General features: G+C 44.3%; 2 long non-coding RNA genes across 2 annotated transcripts in view; one reads left to right on the top strand and one right to left on the bottom strand.

Moving 5' to 3' along the window:
• LOC137215468 (uncharacterized) overlaps nucleotides 1-14,338 on the top strand; it is a 321,662-nt gene that overhangs the window by 191,245 nt on the left and 116,079 nt on the right. Inside the window, exon 3 of the long non-coding RNA XR_010939303.1 lies at nucleotides 10,564-10,726. This is a non-coding gene — a long non-coding RNA (uncharacterized lncRNA). The remainder of the gene's footprint in view (nucleotides 1-10,563; nucleotides 10,727-14,338) is intronic.
• Nucleotides 1,269-3,896, bottom strand: LOC137214981 (uncharacterized). The gene is made up of 3 exons (XR_010939117.1): nucleotides 3,667-3,896; nucleotides 3,047-3,223; nucleotides 1,269-2,082 (listed from the first exon to the last, which is right to left on the bottom strand). It is a non-coding gene; the product is annotated as an uncharacterized lncRNA (long non-coding RNA).

The following is a 14,338-nucleotide window of genomic DNA, read 5'->3' on the forward strand; positions in this document are numbered from 1 at the left end:
GGCACTGCAGTTAAATCTACGCAACTGGACCAGGCAACTGACCTGTTGTCCATAGCCAATCCAGGGAGAGGGGAGTATTTCCTTTAGACTTAGTAGATCATGTTTTCCTAGGTCCAGAAATCATCCCTATTTCTATCAGATTCAGCCATGCACCTGCCAATTCATAGGCGAGACAAGCATCCCCACCCTATCCCCCACTCACTTGAGACTTCCAGAGAAGTAGAGCCAAGGGATGAAAGAGGCAGGAAGTGGGAAGGAATGGGCAGGAACAAAGTCTGTTGTGTCTAGGAGAAATTGGTTCCTTTTGCAAAACGCTGACATGTCAATTTTCTACTCATCCCAACTAATTTTGCCTCCATCGTTATGTGGGGACTAAAATATTAATTTCATGAAGAAATTGTCAAACTTTGGTGCTCTGAAATAATTGGTGCATTTCATCAGCTCACACAGTTGGGAGAATGACTCGACAGAAGTCTGCCATCAGGCAGTCTCAGCAGAGAATTCTTTCATAACAGTCACTCGAAGATCCTGCTTGGAGATGCTGGTAAACGACCCAGCAATCGGGAGACACTGGAGCAAGCACACTTACCAAACCAGACAGGGCACAAAGGGCTTCACAACCAGGAAACGCACTCGCCGGGGACTTGGTCCCAGGCTCTGCTTGTGATTGGAAGTGCAGTCACCTGGCTGTGTGTAGCTGTGTCCAGTAAGGGGCCGTTGGTGGCGATGTTCCACTAACTAGAAACCTCTTCTGCAGTCAAATTAAACACAGCCACAGCTTCTTGTGATTCATGCCGGTTATCTCAGAGACACTTTATTGCAGAAATGCTTTTTAAACATTAATTATGCGGCGCATAATACGACCAAGTTAAAATATGGGCATATTATGACTTGTCTGTGGCTTTGGGGTGTGCTGTTTAATCCCTGGCAAGGGCTTATAGGAAGAAGGTGGGTTGGACCTTTTGCTTTGGATTTTCATTCTGGGGCATTCTGAGCCTGCACTCCAACGGTGGCTGCAAGAAGGTTTGGATTTTGATTGCTCACCCTGAATTAGCCTTGTTTTTCCCCCACACTTCCGTGTCTCCCAAAGGGACCACAAAGGCCCCAGATTGCCTGGGAAGGTCCCGAGATTGACTTGGGGACCCATCCTTCAATGACTTTCTGCCTATGCCAGGCACAGCCATCCTCTGTTCCCTTAATGTTGACACCAGTGGGTTCTGATTGGTGGCTTCACCATTTGTTAAATATTGTTAATATCACCCCCGGGAGGTAGGCGTTATCCTCATTTTTCACATACAGAAAACGAAGCTCAGAAAACATGTGACTTGGCCAATATTTCATCTCACTGTTACAGGTAGTAGAGCTGGACTCCAGTCTATTTCTGTTTGTCTCTGTGCTCTTGCCTGAGTGGTTTTAAAACTATTATCTAAAGCAGTAGAAATCTTTCATTAGAGGCAATCTTTTTTTTTTAATACATTTATTTATTTTATTTTTGGCTGAGTTGTATCTTTGTTGCTGCACATGTTCTTTTCTAGTTGCGGCAAGCGGGGGCTACACTTCGTTGCCGTGTGCGGGCTTCTCATTGCAGTGGCTTCTCTTGTTGCAGAGCATGGACTTTAGGCATGCCCACTTCAGTAGTTGTGGCACTCAGGCTCAGTAGTTGTGGCTTGCGGGTTTAGTTGCTCCGTGGCATGTGGGATCTTCCTGAACGAGAGCTCGAACCCGTGTACCCTGCATTGGCAGGCAGATTCATAACCACTGTGCCACCAGGGAAGCCCTAGAGGCAATCTTATATGGGAGTTCAAAGCGATAAAATGAATGCAAATGGTGCTGCCCTGGGTGGAGGAGGGGGTCACACTCAGCCCCCTCCCATCATTTGCTCTGGTCTGGAACCTCTCAGTGTAAAGATGATTGTCCTATTACTGCACCACCTCCTAGAGGGCCTTGAGACAAATGAATCCATCTCCTGCTGATTCTTTATTTGTGGAGCCATCCTCTGTTCCAGTACTCTCCTAAGCACTGGGGAAACAGCTGTGGCCCAAGTTGACAGCAGTCCCTGCCCTCTGGGAGCTTGCCTTCTCCCTGAGTGAATGGGGAAAATAAAACAAAGTGAGAAACGTATACTCTACATTAGACGGCATAAACACTATGAACTAAAGCAAAGCAGGACTGGAAGATAAGAGGCCTGTGGCAGAGGCAGTGGCACAATTTTCTACAGGGTAACCAGAAAAGACCTCAGTGGAAAGATGACATTTCGAGTGAAGGGGGCGGGCCACGTAGCTATCTGGGGAAGGACCGTTTCTGGACATGAGAGGAGCAAGTGGAGTGGCTGGTGCAATGGAGAGAACACCTAGAGCGTTTGAGAAAGGAGGCCAGGGGACTGAATCCCAGGGTGGTGGGAGTGAGGTCACAGGGTCCGGTATGAAAGTCCTGAGTGAGATGTGAAGCCATTGGAGGGTTTTGAACTAGAAGGAGACACAGTGTGACTTGCATCTTCACACGGTCCTTCTGATATCTGTGTGGAGAACAGGCTGAAGTTGGTGTAGAAAAAGTCCTGGCATAAATCAGGTTTGCTTTGAGAATGCTGTCTTGGGGGCAAATAGCCCTATATATTGGATTCCTTTCGTTTCAGTATCCCCATCATCTGTAGGATCCACTTCAATTTGAAAGTGAGTGTAAGATTGAAGGGAAAAATGAAAGCACGTATGTGTGTGCACACTCACAAATGTGTATGAGAGTGTACGAGTGTGTATGTGAGTTTGTGAATGTGTGTGAGTGCATGGGAGTGTGAGTGTGTATGTGAGTGTGAGTGGGTGTTTGGAGGAAGATGGGAGTGTAGACTCGCTGCCTAGGACTATTTGGGCGAGATCATGTGGCAAGGACACCCTGGAAAAGTGCTCTAAACCAGTAGAGTGAGGGTCAGCAGAGGGGCTGGGAGACATTGAAAATCATGAGGCAGCTCAGCCTGAGCTCCAGTCTCCAGTTCCTGTCCCAGCATCCTTCTCCACCCGACAGCATCCGTTTTAAGGTCAATTATCTGACTCACCAGGGTAAAGGAGTCATTCTCTCCTGGTCTCCCTTGGCACCATGTCCCATGGCGAACTTCCTGTTTCTCACCATCTTGAAATGTGATGAGATGTTCTGATTGCCTGGTAGACTTATTGAAGGTTTTCACCACATCTGGTTCATTGTAGTAACTCCAGGGCTCAGCCAGTGCCTGAGACTTGGAAGGAGCTCAGTATTTACAACACGGATATGTGTCTTTCTTTTCTTTTTGTACATTCCCATCAAAAGCATGTTTACATAGAAACCATGCCTGAAAGCTTGACTGCACCCACTGAATAGATTTTTTCTTCAAAGCTTTCTCAATGATCAATCACTAACCAGTTGGTTACATCATTTTGCCTGGTCAGTCTGATTTGATTGTAAATTTAGACGGTAGAAGGAGACTGCTTTGTGGTCCAGTAATTGGTCTCTCTTAATAGCAACATCGGATCTGAACTGAGTGGCAATGAAACAGCAAAGGATCATTGCTTAGGCCTGGTCTGAGCCTTTGATGATAGTGTCTGATCAATGGGGAGACTGTCTAATGCTCAAGACATACTAAATACTATGGGAGAGCTGAATAAATGTCCCTAAAAAGGAAGTGCAAAAAAGGACACTTACCATAGACTTGGGATGATGACCTCAGGCAGTCAGGGTGATAGAGCAGTCTGGTGGCAATTGGAGCCTTGGTCATCTTGGGCTGTAACTCCAGAAAATTCTCACTGGCCCATCAATGGGAGCATCTTGGACTCTCAAGGGGATCATTTGGGCTGTGGACTTCTGCAACTTCTGTGCACTGCCTCGGGAGCTGTTTGTAAGAAGGATGTTCTGTGCACATGACATAGCACAGAGGATGGTCCCCATGTGACTCACAATGGAATCTGAAGCACCAGAGGAACTGGATTAATAAGATTCAAGGCAGGAGAGAAATTGGGTCACATGCCATCCCAGGAAGTGGGAAATCACTCTGTCTGGCTCAGACACAGGAGGGGAGGGGAACCCCTGCTGTGGAAGGAAACAGGGCGGTCTGGATGGTCCACATAGGGTGGTGGTTGTCACGTCTGCAGCTCAGGGGCTATCCTGGGGTGAGTGGGAGCACAGTGGAGTGGGAGGGTATGGATTGGAGTCAGGAGACTCATGTTCAAATTCTACCACTGTCACCTGCTTGCTATTTGTTATGAGCTGAGCACCTCAGAATGTGACTGTATTTGGAAATGGGGCCTTTAAAGAGGTAATTAAGGTAAAATGAGGTCATATGTGTGGGTCCTTATCCAGTCTGACTGGTGTCCTTATAAGAAGAGGAGACTGAGACACAGACATCCTGAGACATCCAAATGGTCCCTGTAAATGACACGTATTGTACAAATGATTGCCATGATTTACAGTTTTCCTTAGGATCGCACCACTGATTCATCACTTGTTCCATAAATATTATTGAGTGCCTATAATGTACCAGACACCACTCTTGGGGCTGGGGTTAAGCTGCAGAAAATAAAGACAAATATATCTCTGCCTTCCTGGAACTTTGCATTTAGGGGGGGATACTGGGTGGTGGCCAGGAGTGTGGGAGAATAAGAAACGGTACGCAAGATACTAAGTAGAATATATGGTATACAAGAAGAGGCTGAATTCAATGGAGAAAATAAAAGCGGAGAAAGGGATAGGGAGTGCTGGGGTATGAGTGGGGAGTGGTCAAGAGTTTGTAAACGGTATGTAGAGATCTATCTGAGAGGGGGGAATTTGAGCAAAGACAGGAAGTAAACAATGGATCAAGCCACGTAAACATCTGGGAGAAGAGTGTCTGCAAAGAGAAAACAGCATGAGCCAAGGCCCTGAGGCCTGGACTGAGAAAGTTTCAGGTGCTTGTAACCCAGTGCTCTGAATTAGATGGTCTGGAGCATGTTGGGCATTTCAGAGACTGTGTGATAAACATCTTACTTTATCACACGTGTTAACCCAAATGGTCATTATTAAGGATGGTACTGATAGACTGTGCACCTGTGATTGTGGGGTGGTTTTGGGAAGACTGTCTTCTTGTTTGCTGGGGAGAGGACTCAAAGGAGGAGTAGAACTAGCTCAGAAAGCCTGCAGAGGTCAATGAGCCTCTTCTCTTGGGCCTGAAACTCCTACAATCAGGCAGTAAATAACATTTCTCAGGGCTGAGAAGGAGAAAGAGCAGAGGGCCCAGGTGACCTGGAGAGCTTAAAACAGGGGCAGGCAGAAGTGGAGAGGCAGCATGTCCAAAGGGCTGCCTCCGGAGTGTGGAGTTCTGGAGTTTGGACCCAGGTGGCTAACAGGGTCTTGGTGCTCCAGCCTGGTGTCAGGCCTGAGCCTCTGAGGTGGGAGAGCCGAGTTCAGGACATTGGACCACCAGAGACCTCCTGGCCCCATGTAATATCAATTGGCGAGAGCTCTCCCAGAGATCTCCGTCTTAACGCTAAGACCCAACTCCATCCAACGGCCAGCAAGCTCCAGTGCTGGACGCCCTGTACCAAACAACTAGCAAGACGGGAATACGACCCCACCCATTAGCAGAGAGGCTGCCTAAAATCATAATGAGGTCCCAGACACCCCAAAACACACCACCGGATGCAGCCCTGCCCACCAGAAAGACAAAATCCAGCCCCACCCACCAGAACACAGGCAACAGTCCCCTCCACCAGGAAGCCTACACAAGCCACTGAACCAACCTTACCCACTGGCGGGGGGACACCAGAAACAATGGGAAGTACGAACCTGCAGCCTGCGAAAAGGAGACCCCAAACACAGTAAGTTAACCAAAATGAGAAGACAGTGAAACACACAGCAGATGAAGGAGCAAGGTAAAAACCCACCAGACCAAACAAATGAAAAGGAAATAGGCAGTCTACCTGAAAAAGAATTCAGAGTAATGATAGTAAAGATGATCCAAAATCTTGGGAATAGAATAGAGAAAATACAAGAAACATTTAACAAGGACCTAGAAGAACTAAAGAGCAAACAAACAGTGACGAACAACACAATAAATGAAATTAAAAACTCTCTAGAAGGGATCAATAGCAGAATAACTGAGGCAGAAGAACGGATAAGTGACCTGGAAGATAAAATAGTGGAAATAACTACTGCAGAGCAGAATAAAGAAAAAAGAATGAAAAGGATTGAGGACAGTCTCAGAGACCTCTGGGACAACATTAAATACACCAACATTTGAATGATAGGGGTCCCAGAAGAAGAAGAGAAATAGAAAGGGACTGAGAAAATATTTGAAGAAATTATAGTTGAAAACTTACCTAATATGGGAAAGGAAATAGTTAATCAGGCCCAGGAAGCACAGAGAGTCCCATACAGGATAAACCCAAGGACAAACATGCCAAGACACATATTAATCAAACTATCAAAAATTAAATACAAAGAAAAAAATATTAAAAGCAGCAAGGGAAAAACAACAAGTAACATATAAGGGATCTCCCATAAGGTTAACAGCTGATTTCTCAGCAGAAACTCTGCAAGCCAGAAGGGAGTGGCAGGACATATTTAAAGTGATGAAAGGGAAGAACCTACAACGAAGATTACTCTACCCAGCAAGGATCTCATTCAGATTCGACGGAGAAATTAAAACCTTTACAGACAAGCAAAAGCTAAGAGAATTCAGCACCACCAAACCAGCTTTAAAACAAATGCTAAAGGAACTTCTCTAGGCAGGAAACGCAAGAGAAGGAAAAGACCTACAATGACAAACCCAAAACACTTAAGAAAATGGTAATAGGAACATACATATTGACAATTACCTTAAATGTACATAGATCAAATGCTCCAACCAAAAGACATAGACTGGCTGAATGGATACAAAAACAAGACCCGTATATATGCTATCTACAAGAGACCCACTTCAGACCTAGGGACACATACACACTGAAAGTGAGGGGATGGAAAAAGATATTCCATGCAAATGGAAATCAAAAGAAACCTGGAGTAGCAATTCTTATATCAGACAGAACTTTAAAATAAAGACTATTACAAGAGACAAAGAAGGACACTACATAATGATCAAGGGATCAATCCAAGAAGACATAACAATTGTAAATATTTATGCATCCAACATAGGAGCACCTCAATACATAAGGCAAATGCTAACAGCCATAAAAGGGGAAATCGACAGTAACACAATCATTAGGAGGGGACTTTAACACCCCACTTTCACCAATGGACAGATCATCCAAAATGAAAATAAATAAGGAAACACAAGCTTTAAATGATACATTAAACAAGATGGACTTAATTGATATTTATAGAACATTCCATCCAAAAACAACAGAATACACTTTCTTCTCAAGTGCTCATGGAACATTCTGCAGGATAGCTCTGCAGATGGGTTCTTAACCACTGAGCCACCAGGGAAGCCCTCATTCCTTTTTTAGCAGGGCACATTTCACAAAATAATCTTGAAATGACTAGACATCCTTATCTTTTAAAATGGTTTTTAACTCCTATTAGCTATAATGGTATTTCTACAAATAAATTGCTGCATTTTGTTGAAACATACCAGAACCCCAGCTGACCCTCCCCCAAGCGTGGGGGGATTTCAGTCCATGCTCACACACATACCATTTTTCTTTTCCTCAATAGAGCATGATTTAAAAACTCTGTAAAAGAGCAAGAACATATTTACTGGACAATGATGTGATTCTGGTTTTTGAAGGCTGACAATGTGCTTCCATCAGTGTATTTGGCTGACCGAGAAAAACAATTCTTTAATAGCTCCCAGTAAATGACATAAATAAACCAGTGAGGAGCCAGGGCTCTGCTCAGACTCGGCTGAATTTTATGTCCCTGTAACAGTCTATTGTTTAAGGACACTGACAAACATTTTAGACCATCCACGGAAGCCACTGGGGGAACTTTTGTTTCTCTCTAATAGCCCCTGAAGCCTTTATGGTTAATAGTGTGTATAATGAGTCCAGTTTTCTAGCCCCTGAGAGGATAGGCTGGGTTGCTTTAGTATGGGCAGGGAAGGCCTTTGAAGATTTGCCCAACAGTGATGGAATCAGGTCCTTTGTAAGGGAGGCACACAGCCTCTACAGCCGGGGATGCTGGGGAGAGAGGGAGAGAAGCTGAGGGTCATAGGCTAAGATGCCAAGCTAGGGCCTCAAATCTGGAGCCCAAGTCAGAGTAAGGTGTGACGTTTATTCAGAGCCTCCCAGCCAGCGAATGGAAGGCAAATCCAGAGCCAGGATACTAACTCAGTTGGAAGAGGGAATGTGCTGAGGCTTGGAGGATGCTGATGGCACGCTCCGACCTCTAGGGAGTGCTCCAGTCACCCTCTTTTCCGTGTCCCCCTCAGGGATCCCTATGCAGCCCGGAGGCCTGGGGTGAGATTCCAGATCTCCATTTTAACAAGCTCCACAGGTTCAGCCAAGCTGGATAACCATTACTCTGGTTCAGGCCTGCCTAGGAGTGGGAAGTTGGCATCTATTCCAGCGTCTGCATGGATCTGTGAACTAGGAACTGGGAGGACGGAATGCTAGTGTGAGATTCTAATAGCTGTCTGTGGAACTTACACACGTCACTGTTCTGAGTCTTGGTCTCTTTAAATGTGAAATGAGAGGAAGGATCATTTCCGGTAGCACACTGTAATCATTAAGGAAGTTTTGAGAAAATGGCAAAGCTGGGGTACTCTCTGCCCCGTGGAATCAAACATCTGCAGGTGGAGCCTGGGATCTTCCAGCCCTGAGGCCCAGAGGAGTAAGGCATTTGACCAGATTCTTCCCAGATAGTTATTTATACAATTGGGCTTGAATTGAGAGACCTTCTGTGTCCTGGAAAAGCATATAGTAGTAGTAGCAGCAGCAGCAGCAGCAGTAGTAGTAGTAATAGTAATACGAGACAAATCAGCAGTGCAGGCACCAGGGTCATCTCGGTGGCCTGAGATCTGGGCTTCCAGGAGTGAAAAGAGGTGTAGAGGGGTGGAACACTATCCTGCTGACATAGTTACGTAGGGTTAGGACCTTTGGCAGTGGTGCTGCAGGGCAGGAAGACACCTGGGGATGGTTGGGACAGGAACTAAGGGAATTTAACCTAATGTTAGGACAGGCACTGAGGCAGTAGCAACAACTTAAATCACAGTGTCCTAGAACATATGGAGAATTTAGTCTTTTTCAAGGTTGGTGACCATCCTAAATGGTGTCTAAGTAAAGGTCTCGCAGTGAACCAGCAGGAGTCTTGAAGCTGAATCAGGCTCATCCCTGTGTCACAATCTTTCTGGTTCGGCCATCTGGGGTTAAGGCCAAAGTCCAGGCCAAGGAAGAAGAGGGCACGAACCAGAGACTGGGATTTAGGTGAGAGCTTCAGACCCTAGGAGAGCTCTAGAGCAATGCTTCTAAAAGGGTGGTCCTCAGATCAGCAGCATCAGTGTCGCCAGGCTACTCATTAGAAATGCAAATTCTATTGAATAGAAGCTCTTGGGGTGGAGTGGGCAATCTGTGATGTAAGGGGTTCTCCAGGTGATTCTGATGCATGCTTATGGCTGAGAACCACAGGTGCAGAGTTTAAATAAGGAGGAAAGGCACAGCTAGTGTGGCTGGGGATGGGCTCGTGGGAACACATGGTTCAATGGGCTCATCTTACCTGATCATTGACTCAGAGACAAGGAGGAAGCTTGCATCCCTTTGTTGGATGTGGGCCTCCATTGCTCTGGGTGAGGGTGATCAGAACCCACAGATGACAAGGGCTGGGATTGTCAGAGGCTACAAGTGGCAGGGGAGGAGATGCCAACATCCAGGCACACACTTGGGGCTATTCAGGTGGCACCTCCTTCTTCAGAGCCAGGGCTGTTCTGCTCACCACACCATCTGCCTCTCTCACTAAGTCCTGCTGGGTCAGTGTGGAAAATAAAGCCCAATATTTCTTAAAGGTTCTGTGCCCAGCCATACTCAGATGGTAGTCGTGCCACACAGCTAATATCTTCCTCACTATCAGTAAAGATGATGCACAGCAGACCATGGAGTTATTCAACACACAGTTTTCAGAGATCTCTTTTGTTCCCATGAATAAAACCGAGCAGAGACTCCTTTTCTGAGGGCAGGAATGATACCCTCACAGTGATTTGGTAGAAATAAATGTGGGGTGGGTATATATATGCTAGGTACCCTGGGCCCTCTATTCATGTGGGTTATTTTGCTGCTTAGAAAGACTTATAACCGAAACTGGCTTAAAACGGGCACAACTTTGCATCTCTGAATATCACATGGAAGAATCCTTGAATGCCTTTTTCTAATATGATTCTGATGGCTCATTTTATGTGTCAGTTTGACGGGGCTAAGGGATGCCCAGAGAGCTGGTAGAACATGAGTTCTGGGTGTATCTGTGAGGGTGTTTCTAGAAGAGATTAGTGTTTGAGTCAATAAATTGAATAAAGAAGGTCCCTCTCACGAATGCAGGTGGGGATCATCCAACCTGTTGAGGGCTTGAATAGAATACAAAGGTGGAGAAAGGGTGAATTCGCTCTCTGTGCTTGAGCTGAGACATTTTCTCCTGCCCTAGGAAATCAGTGCTCCTGGTTCTTGGGCATTTGGACTCAGACTGGGACTTACACCATCACCACATGATCATCAGGCATTTGGACTGACTGAACTGTACCACTGTTTTTCTTGGTTCTCCAGCTTGCAGATGGCAGATCATGGGACTTCTCAGCCTCTATAACTAAGTAAGCCAATTCCTGCAATTAATCTCTTCTTATACCTATATATTTATGTATCTATAGATATCCTATTGGTTCTGTTTCTCTGGGGAATTCTGACTAATACAGTGACGGATATGATAGAAGTAGTAATGTTTGAGAAGTGGTTGGTGCACTGAAAGCCCACATTATGAATGTCTAGTCTAAACTGACCACCTGAGAAGGAATTCCTGGGGCTCCTGTGGTCACTGGATGTGTTCAAAGGGACTATCTTTCTGCCTCCAGTTAGAAACCATACCCTCTTCTTTGACTCCAGAAGGTGGAGATGTGGTGGTCTGGCTTGAGCTAAGATGTTACTAAAATTTTGTTTAGTTTGAGTGTAAACAGATATTTTCTAGATCTTTGTGGTTTGATAGAACATTGCTTTCTCTAGCTTAACTTGGCATGGTGTACAGAGCTTGACTTTCTTATATATTTTTGGTGAGAACTAGAGATTTCAAGACAGTTTCCACTGGGCAGTTAAGTTTCTTCCATCTGGGAAATGGTAATGTAGATATATCCCCTTGCTTTTAGTGAGGAAACTCTGGAACCCCTGCCTTCTGAGATGGCTGAAATTATTTTTAAATTTTCTATTATAAAGATGTTCAAGCATAGACAGAAGTTGACATACTAGTACAATGAAGCCCCATGTAATCATTATCCATCTTCAAAATTTTCAACAGATGTGTTTTATCTCTCTCCCCACCTACTTCTCTGTACCTCTTTCACCCTGACAGGTTTATTTTGACGCAAATCTCAGCCATCGTTTAATTTCATCTGCATATACATCAGTATATATGTCTAAGATAAGAACTCTTTTTACAAAAAAGCACTATCACAATATCATTATCACATGTAAAAAATTGAAAATATCTTATTAGTATCAAGTATCCAATCAGTGTTCAGTTCCCTGATAGGAACATACATGGTGTTTTTTATTACTGGTTTGTTTGAATCAGAATTTAAACAAGTTCTAAACATTATGCTTGGATGGTATGCTCTGAGAAGGTGACTTTAAATCATTCCTCATACTTGGCAAGTTTTGTCTTTCCTTTAGGCTCAGAAGTCCCATATAAATGCTGAGGGGCTGAAGCCATCATGTTACCCCTCTACAGCCCAGTGATTGGCCCAGCAAGCACGTCATTTGCCAAATAATGGCAGGAGAGGCCAGAGGGGCAAGTGGTAGAAGAGGAGATGAGCGTAGGTTGCCAGGATTCCAGCTTGGGCCTAAGTAGTGTTTATCCTAAAATCTGGACATGCTTTAAGCACTGGTAGGGAAAGACCACCACAGAGTCTACTTGATGAGAAGCTGAGGATCCATTTGGGAAAAGACTTAGATAAAGGATAAAAGAGTTTCTCCCAAGAATGGGACACAAGGTGGGGCTGACCACCACCTGGTCCAATGCCAGTAGACCCCGTTTATCTCCTGGAAGCATGCAATGCGACCCCATTCACATCCTGGAAGTGTGCAATGTGATGGCTCTGGGTTTGAAGGCTGGTGGAAGACGGTGCCTGTTACTCAGATCCTTTTCTTGCTCAAGGTTAGGGGCTCATTCAAAATCTCCTTGGGACTTTGAGAATTCAAGTTGCCAGCACTGGGGAACCAAGCGAGAGTAGCTGATGAATTTGATTAAAGACCATGGTCTATGAATGTAATATCAGATTGGGGAGAGACACCCTCATGCTTTGGGACACAGTTTTTGGCACCTCTCTTCCCTTAAAAGAAGATAAGGGAGAGCTCATCCATCCATTTATTCATCTATCCATCTTTCTATTCATCCCTCCATCCATCTATCCATTTCCTCCATCCATCCACCCATCCCTCTATCCATCCCTTTCTGTTATCGCTGCTGGTCTTTGGCTCTCCTCATCTGGCAGACAAGTTCTTTCCATGTGTCTAAGGACAATGGCTGTTGGCAGCCCCAGATTATTCATACCAACATAAAGGGAATTTCCCTCTTCCATCATCTGTATGTCAATTCCAGTGAGGAAACCCAATTGGCCTTTCTTGAATCACATGCCCTATGTCACTGTGTTCAGAAAAACAGGATACTCCGACAGGTAAACTCATGTCAGGTGTCCACCCCTGTGAGTAGAGGAGAAGGGGAAAAGAGAGGAATATATGGGGTAGGAAAAGTAACTAACAAACCACAAAAGGTATCTCACGCCACCCTGCACTCCTTCTCATCCCTGCACTGATATGAGAATTCCAAGTTAGTCTCCAAGGTTGATGAAGAGGCAGAATGAATAGGGATTATTGCCACTTCTCAAGTTTTGAATTTTATTGTTAAGCTTGTTTGATTTTATTTAGTGTTGGTACCTCATTTCCCACTATATTGATTTATTTATTGGGTCTATCTCTAGCAGAGAGGAAGCAGGATGTAGAGAAAATACTGTAGTCAACTGGTGCAAAAATAGTAGTATCGACATAATCAGCCAGCACCAGCCCGCTTTTCTTCATCCTTTGCTCCACAAGCCATCCCTCCGTTAGGCCAAGTAGCCCTCTCCTCTTCACCTCTTCACATTTTGCTATGTAGGACCTGCACTAGTATGATGTCAAGACAGAGAGGAGTGAGGAGGTGGGTGGGTGGAGTAGGGTCTCGTATGGAGGATAAGCAGGGAAATCGGAAGAGGAGAAGGCAGACTTCTGGTTCTCCTGTGTGGGTACACACACACATGCACATATATATAAACATACCTGCACACACAAACACATGCACACGAATTAGCTAATCAATGCTAAATTGAAAAATATAATTCTGAAGTTGAGGGTAGTTTTGTGACTATTAATATGATGGTTTCCTTGCTCCAGGAAACTTATAAGGGGAAATATTGACATTTGGTCCAAAACTCCTGAGGAACTTTAAAAACAAAATAGACCATTCACAACATTTAAAGAAGTCTTTCTAAATATAAACAAACAAGCCCAATTGTTAAATAATAGCCACTATATTGGTTTATATTAAATACAGTCATAATCTGTATATATGGTATGTTTATGTTCATTTTATGAAACAAGTGTAATTTCTGTAAGTTTTTAATTATCCAGAGTTGTTTATGGTAGATCTTTTCCTTTATTGCATATTCGTTATAACTATAACTTTTCTGATGCTAATCATTAGTCAGGAACATTTTACTCCTTTACAAAAGTGTTTCCAAGAGAAAAGGAGTGTTTTTGTGCAATGATCTGCTTAAAAGCAACTTACAGGAGCATTCTGTAGAAAACAACTGGGAACTGCCAGTGCTTTTCTTTAGAGTCTAATATAAACATGGTCAAAAAGTCTAGGCATGAGTTAGAAACAACTAAATATTAAAAATGCAAATGGCACAGCTGAACTCAAGGGAGATGCTTCACAGGCAGACAAAAGTACCATCAAAAACGCTGTAGTGGTGTTATGAAATTTTAATTCATGATCAAAACATCTTCTCCCAAGTCACAATATTTCTTTCCAATATATCTTTCAAATTATAGTGGGAGCTGGTGGATAACTTTTTAAATACCTCTCAGATTGCAGGAAGATGAACATTTGGCCCAAATACTTAAAAATTCTTCTCTGGCTGAAGTTGGGGATTCAGTAGGAAGAGTTACATCAGCATAGA

The sequence above is a fragment of the Pseudorca crassidens genome, chromosome 20 (assembly GCF_039906515.1).
Source record: "Pseudorca crassidens isolate mPseCra1 chromosome 20, mPseCra1.hap1, whole genome shotgun sequence".
Taxonomy (NCBI): domain Eukaryota; kingdom Metazoa; phylum Chordata; class Mammalia; order Artiodactyla; family Delphinidae; genus Pseudorca; species Pseudorca crassidens.